This window comes from Coregonus lavaretus, assembly GCF_964263955.1.
Source record: "Coregonus lavaretus genome assembly, chromosome: 19".
In the NCBI taxonomy this organism is placed as follows: Eukaryota; Metazoa; Chordata; class Actinopteri; order Salmoniformes; family Salmonidae; genus Coregonus; species Coregonus lavaretus.
In genome coordinates, this window is record NC_140006.1 from 39,357,938 (window position 1) to 39,364,979 (window position 7,042).

A 7,042-nucleotide genomic window follows, 5' to 3' on the forward strand; every position below is an offset into this window, starting at 1 on the left:
CATGACCATTGCTTACTCATGTCAATCACTCAATGCTTTGAGCAGGGGAACATGACCATTGCTTACTCATGTCAATCACTCAATGCTTTGAGCAGGGGAACATGACCATTGCTTACTCATGTCAATCACTCAATGCTTTGAGCAGGGGAACATGACCATTGCTTACTCATGTAAATCATTCAATGCTTTGAGCAGGGGAACATGACCATTGCTTACACCTGTCAATCACTCAGTGCTTATACATTTACATTTTAGTCATTTAGCAGACGCTCTTATCCAGAGCGACTTACAGTTAGTGAGTGCATACATCATTATTATATTTTTTCATACTGGCCCCCCGTGGGAATCGAACCCACAACCCTGAGCTACCAACTGAGCATCCCTGCCGGCCATTCCCTCCCCTACCCTGGACGACTTGTGCGCCGCCCCATGGGTCTCCCGGTCGCAGCCGGCTACGACAGAGCCTGGATTCGAACCAGGATCTCTAGTGGCACAGCTAGCACTGTGATGCAGTGCCTTAGACCACTGCGCCACTCGGGAGTAGTGGGTACACAGTAAAAAATGGGGTGTTAATATTTCAGAGTAAAGTTATTTTAACCCAGATAGAGTATTTTCAACATTTTTGAGAGTAAAGTTGCTCTATCAGTGGAGTTAAAAGTGAGTGTAAAAATCTGCAGATACGCAGTGACAATTTCAACTCTACAGCAGTGATGAATACCCGCCACTCTGCTTTGCTGAAGTTTGGCACGTACGTTGGTGGAGGAAGATTGCGAAGGAGTAGCTAGGCCACAGATATTGCTAGGTAAGTTACATCCCCGTTTTTTCAACACCAAACCGGTATTTTTTAACTTTACATAATTTTAGAGTTGTGCTGATGTCAAGGTCATATTTTAAGTTACGAGTTCCATGCGGCGGTCCCCCTTGCAGTGACCTCGTCATCAGCCAGCTAAATTAGCTTGTAAGTTCAGATGGTTGACAGTAATAACTGTTATATGATATACCCATGGAATATGTTTGATATTTTTGTGAATGGCTTGCTGTTTCATATGGCTAAAAATAGGTAACGTTAACTTAGCTAATCAGTTCGTTTGAAGGACACCACCGTTTGGCATGAGCGCAGATTGTGCTTGTCATGCGGTTAGCTAGCTTGCAATCAGTATCGGTAACTGTCTTTCTTTGTGTTGCAATATTTTCACGAATGAAGTTTGTCAGAATGGTAAATACGTAAAATAACGTTCGCTAACAACAAAACATTTATACAGATAGTATTGTTAGCTAACGTTATTGTATAGCTTCCCAGGCTTCCTTACACTAACGTTAACTGTTTTTTATAAAGCTATATATAACGGTAATGTTAGCATGCTTCTGATAGTTAGCCAGCTAATGTTGGTGTTATAAAACGATAACTTAGATCACTGATTTGCATGACGGGTTTGTTTAACATTGCTTAACCATTTTAATGGTTAGCTACTGTTCGAACTAAAATGGCTAATGAGCTAGCTAACTTTGACACATAGCTAGTTATTTGGTAGCTAATGGGACAATGTGCCTCTAAACTTGAACTAGCCTACACCCATTTGCTGCAGAAAATGGCAGCTTAACGTTATATTCAACCAGCACAACTTTGTCTACTTCAGCCTTTGTAATTGCAGTGTAACGTCTAAGTAATGCATAGTGCATTGCGTAGCTAGTACTACTGAGATAAATGGATAGTTAGCTAACGCTTAGTTGAACCAGCACTAAATGATGATTTTGAATATATATTTTCTTTGTTAACAGAGGCAAAATGCTGTTGCGTGTTCAGCTCGGGGAAGAGCAGAAATACGTCAAGCTGTCTGAGCTGACATTCAATGCTTTCTTGAAAGAAGGTAGGTATAATAGGTTAAAGCAATACATATCACCCTAATGACAAAATAATACAGCATTAAGCTATTATCTTATGATATCTATTTAGGTCTATAGTCATTTCTGCTGTGCTTTATATTTTCAGTAACATAAAATCAGGTGCAGATCCTTGTCTTTCATCATTTTGTGAACACATGAGGCAACCTTAAGTATGAACTTGGATTCTTGTGAGAAGGGAATGCATGTTTTTCTTTTTTTTCTTCTTTTTTTAACAGTGTGTCTAAAATTCAACATACCAGAAAGCAGAAAGCCAGACATTAAGGTGTATGACCAGTCTGACACAGAAGTTGACTCAGATGTTTTTGAAGAATTAGTAAAGGAGTCACCTGGAACTTTCAGAATCATGCTGGGCAATGGACTTGGTATTCATTCATTCAATTAGTTTTTTAGTTTAAAGGCCAGAATGAGAACCTTTATTGTCTTAAAAATAACAGTTTATTGTAATATGTTTCTATGTTTTGCACACATTTCATAATGAACAGATACCTCTCATTCATCATCATGCTCGGGTACATCTGATGACACCATCATTCTGAATTTCACTGTGTGTGACGATGTTGAAGAAGTAGCGGCTGGCGAAGGAAGCCAGCCTAAAAGGCCATGCCACATAAACTATGAGGCAAAAGCAGTAAGTGGTGAACATTGCTGTTAAGTCCAATCTGAATGTTGTTTCATCATGTGACAGCATTACATATTGTTTTACAATTACGGAAAGCACATTTCTTTCCACCTATAGCTGATTGAAAAAATCCTAACATCAAAGCCTGGTGGTGAACGCATTATGCAAGAGTATGGAAAAACCAAATCTCTGACAGATGCCACCAGAAGACAGATGATCAACATACTTGCTGCTGAGATGACAGAAACACATGGGTAAGCATTAAGCATATAGATGGGCTGTAAAGAAACATTGTTATTATTTTCCGGTTATTAATTATGTAAAATGTGTTGTGCAATATCAATTCAGTGTGATGTTAACTTTGAATTCATATGCTAGGACACCCCCCCCCAAAAGTGTCAGAGTGATGTATGCACAGGGGATAGTAGCTTTGTTTCCCTATCTAGAAGACCCATACTCACAACATGGATATGTAAGTAAATGGGTTATTGCAACATTATGCACATATTCACTCTATGAAATGGGAATAGTACTCCTTTATAATTTATTTATAATAATATAGGATCATTACTACGATCCGGAGAGTGGTTCCGGATACCTTGCATGGCGATTGAAGACCATAAGAAAAACAGCAGAGGAAATAGGTGCCTCAGTCAGCAAATCTCCTAAAGGTATGTTTTCTGATCAGTGACATGTAATTATAATGGTGACCTGTGAATTGTACAGAAAGGATTTCTTAACACTGTATTTTGTCTTAAGTTGGTGGGCCAGGCCGTGATCGTCAGCCCTTCACCTATGACAGAGAGCCATCTGATGAGGATGTGGAAGCAGCTATTGCTGTTTTGAGACACTCTGCTGATGAAAACACTGTCCGTGAGAAGATGAAAATGACCTTCATATATCGGCAAGCAATGGTCAACGATGAAGCCAAATCATCAGATGTCTTCTCGGTCTTCCCAAGATTTCTGGACACACCAGGACTGGTATGACAACTTAATTCACTGCATCACCAAAAATATCCAATGAAGAATAAGGTAACACTCATTATTTCTGTCTTTGTGTGTTACATTGCAGATAGAACAAGATTTCAGACTTCTGTTTGGTGAGGCCACAGCCAACAAATTCTTGGAGAAGTGGCCAACCACTTTCAAAGCAAAAGTAATAAAGGAAAGCCATGGACTTGTATCCACCACAGAACTCTTGGATTTGATGCGCAATGCTGAGTCAGCTGCTGAAGTTGAGAATGGTATGAATGAACTGTTTTACTTTTTATGTGGATAATGTAGGTGTGCATTATATGTCCATAATGGTGCAAGTTGTGAATAAGAATGTTATGCTACGGCACAATGTTAACCAGGTTTTTATTTACTTATTTGTAGGCTGGGACAGTGACATGTCTGCCATCTTGCTGCTGCTACATTTGCTACCACCATCTGCACAAGGTAGAAAGAGGCCGGGAAAAATGTCTGCATATCAAGCTGTAGATCAGCTCATCAGATTTCAAAAGGTATGCTTAACAGTTGTTTAAAATATATATTCCATCATCTCAATCTTGTGCACAGTTTGAGGTGATCTTATCTATTGTCAGAGGTTAGTCACCAAAACAATTCTGTTGAATGTGTTTTTTTTGTAGGTTGGAACCAGTGTGCAGCAGCATCTTGACAACATCACCCAAAGCAGTCAGCCCTACCTTCTCGCCCAGGGATCCACACAGAGCAGCATTCACTCCTACTTCATTGTGGTTGACAAGCATGCTCTTCCATGCAAGGCAACAGGTTCAGTAGGAGCTTTTGACAAAGTCTTTAAAGCCCATTACGTATTTGGTACGTCATACAGTTCTTCCTTGAGCAGCTTTTTCACTTTTGTGCAAACAACCATCTATAACATCGACATGGGGGAAACAAAGGAGACTCCTAGAGTTGCTGAGTTGCGAGCAAGAATGGTGCGTTAGTTGAGATAAAACTATGAAGTGTTTTCTTTGCAAAAGTGACCATGGAAGTCCAAACAACCTTGTTAAGCACCTTAAGATAATTCATGGGCTATGTACAGGCAGGACTCTTTTTCTGAAATGTGGTCAAGAAGGATGCTCACGTTCTTTTGGTAGCTTTTCTGGTTTTAGAAAACATCTTAACAAGTGCCACGGAGAAAGTTTAGTAGATTCTATAGAAGATGATCTTTCAGACCCTCAAAGTACCGTCAACACCAGTAATATTTCTCATGTTGAAGTGTCGACTGAATGTTTAGAGGCTGAGTCAGAGTTATCTTCGCCATACATTGTAAATAGTTGTGCAGCTGTTATTTCTGATCTAAAGGCAGCAGGTGTTGGTCAAAGTACAGTAAATACTGTAGTGATTTCCATGGAAGAGATTGTTCAAGATATTCATCAGCATGCTAAAGAAACAGTGATAAAGCATGTATTTAGTAATGAAAGAGAAACAGAAATGTGCAAGAAAGTTGAGGCGTGTTTTGAGGGGTTAGAGAATCCTTTCACAGTTCTAAATTCGGAATACAAGCGATCAAAATTTATGACTGCCAAGTGGGAAATAGTAGAACCAGTTGAATGTGTGATTGGTTCAAGATTTGACACAAGACGAAATAAAAAGACTGGAACATATGATCAGGTAGTAGTTCAAGATAAATTCATGTATATTCCAATTTTATCTACACTGCAGTCAATATTTAAAAGTCAGTATTTTGCAGAAATGTTGCAAAGCTCAGCTACCAGCAACTCTAGACTGAGAGATATTTGTGATGGATCTTTTTTTAAAAGTCACCCCCTGTTCTCAACTGAGAAGCAGACAATACAGGTCCAGATGTTCTATGATGATTTTGAGGTCGCCAACCCATTGGGTTCCAAGCGAGGTATTCATAAATTGGGTGGAGTATATTTTACTTTAAGAAACTTCTCTCCAAAATGGAATTCTTTTTTGGCTAACATACACCTGTGCGCCTTATTTCATACTCAAGATGTTAAACGATATGGTTTTAGTGAAATTTTTGCTCCCATTGTTCGAGACATTAAAGTGTTAGAGAGCGATGGTATTGAGATTCCATTATACAGTGGTTATGTACGTGGCACTGTAGTACAGGTAACAGGTGATAATTTGGGTTTGCATAGTTTGTTTGGTCTGGTGGAGTCTTTCAGTGCAAGGTACTGTTGCAGGTTCTGTTTATCAGAAAAGGAGGACTTTCAAACAGAATTCTCTGAAGATTCTTCAAAAATAGTTTTACGCACCAAAGATATGCATACTGCTCACTGTCAAGAAATGGCTTGTAATCCATCCCTTCCGTATGTTTTTGGTGTGAAAAGGTCATGCATATTAAATTCATTGAGGTATTTTCACACAACTGAGAACTTCTCAGTTGATGTGATGCATGATGTGTTAGAAGGGGTTGGCCAGTACGAATTGAAGTTATTATTTCTGTATTTGAATGAAAAACATGTTAAATCAGGAGAAATACATTCAAGAATACAAAGTTTTGATTATGGTTTCACAGAGAGAAATAACAGGCCTGTGACTGTTAATTTAAGTGAAGGATCTAATGATCTGGGACTGAATGCAATTCAGTCCTGGTGCTTACTTAGGAATGTTCCTCTTATCTTTGGAGATTTGGTAACTTCTACTGACCAACACTGGGGCCTGCTTCTTTTATTATTGCAAATAATTAACATTATATTCTCGCCCATGTTATCTCAAGGTCTATGTGTATATTTAAAACATTTGATTGTTGATCACCATACACTGTTTAAGAAGTTGTATCCTCAGAAAAAACTTTTACCAAAGCACCATTTTCTTATCCACTATCCCCGCTGCATCCAGAAAATAGGGCCTGTACTTCATAGTTGGTGTATGAGGTATGAAGGCAAACATAATTTTTTCAAAAAACAGCTTAAATCGTTTAAAAATATTACCAAAACGCTGGCAAAAAAGCATCAGAATCATATGGCATATAGTTGGCGAAGATCAACAACTTTTAGTCGGTTAGATATTGGTCCAGGAAAAATGGTGGCTTTAAATATGGTAAAAGGAGGTTCTGAAATTGCTTTGGCAATGCAAGTGCCCAGTAGCATTCAGGTTATGAAGGTTAATTGGGCTAAACATAATGGGTATGTTTATCGCCCACACTTGGTTATCTGTGGCGAAGTTGACTCTGAAGTGCCCTTGTTTTATCAGATTGAGTCAGTTCTGATAATGTGTGAAAAACTGTTACTACTCACAGTGCCTTTAGTTACAGTAACTTTTCAAGAACATTTCCATGCATATGAGGTGATCAGATCAAAGCATGATTTAGTTTTTTTTCATGTCGACAACCTGCACTACCCTAGACCTTTTGACATACAAAGGTCATATGGAGGAAATGACACAGCTCTCCTTGTTGTGCCATATTGCTTTCTCTGGTGAACATTTTTATGATGTTATACTTCTGTCATAGACAAGGCAATGGGTGTACAATGTAAATTCACGGACATTGAAATTATACTTTTTTTTTTCAATAAATGTGGGTGCTCTCATCTTG

General features: G+C 38.7%; 2 long non-coding RNA genes across 2 annotated transcripts; both read left to right on the forward strand.

The window, feature by feature from the left end:
- Positions 1-564: 564 nt before the first annotated feature.
- Positions 565-2,773, forward strand: LOC311147008. Its single transcript, XR_014614728.1, has 5 exons — positions 565-802; positions 1,780-1,868; positions 2,121-2,267; positions 2,388-2,533; positions 2,642-2,773. It is a non-coding gene; the product is annotated as an uncharacterized lncRNA (long non-coding RNA).
- A 685-nt stretch (positions 2,774-3,458) lies between these two features.
- On the forward strand, positions 3,459-7,042 carry LOC311147009. Its single transcript, XR_014614729.1, has 4 exons — positions 3,459-3,507; positions 3,599-3,770; positions 3,904-4,031; positions 4,158-7,042. It is a non-coding gene; the product is annotated as an uncharacterized lncRNA (long non-coding RNA).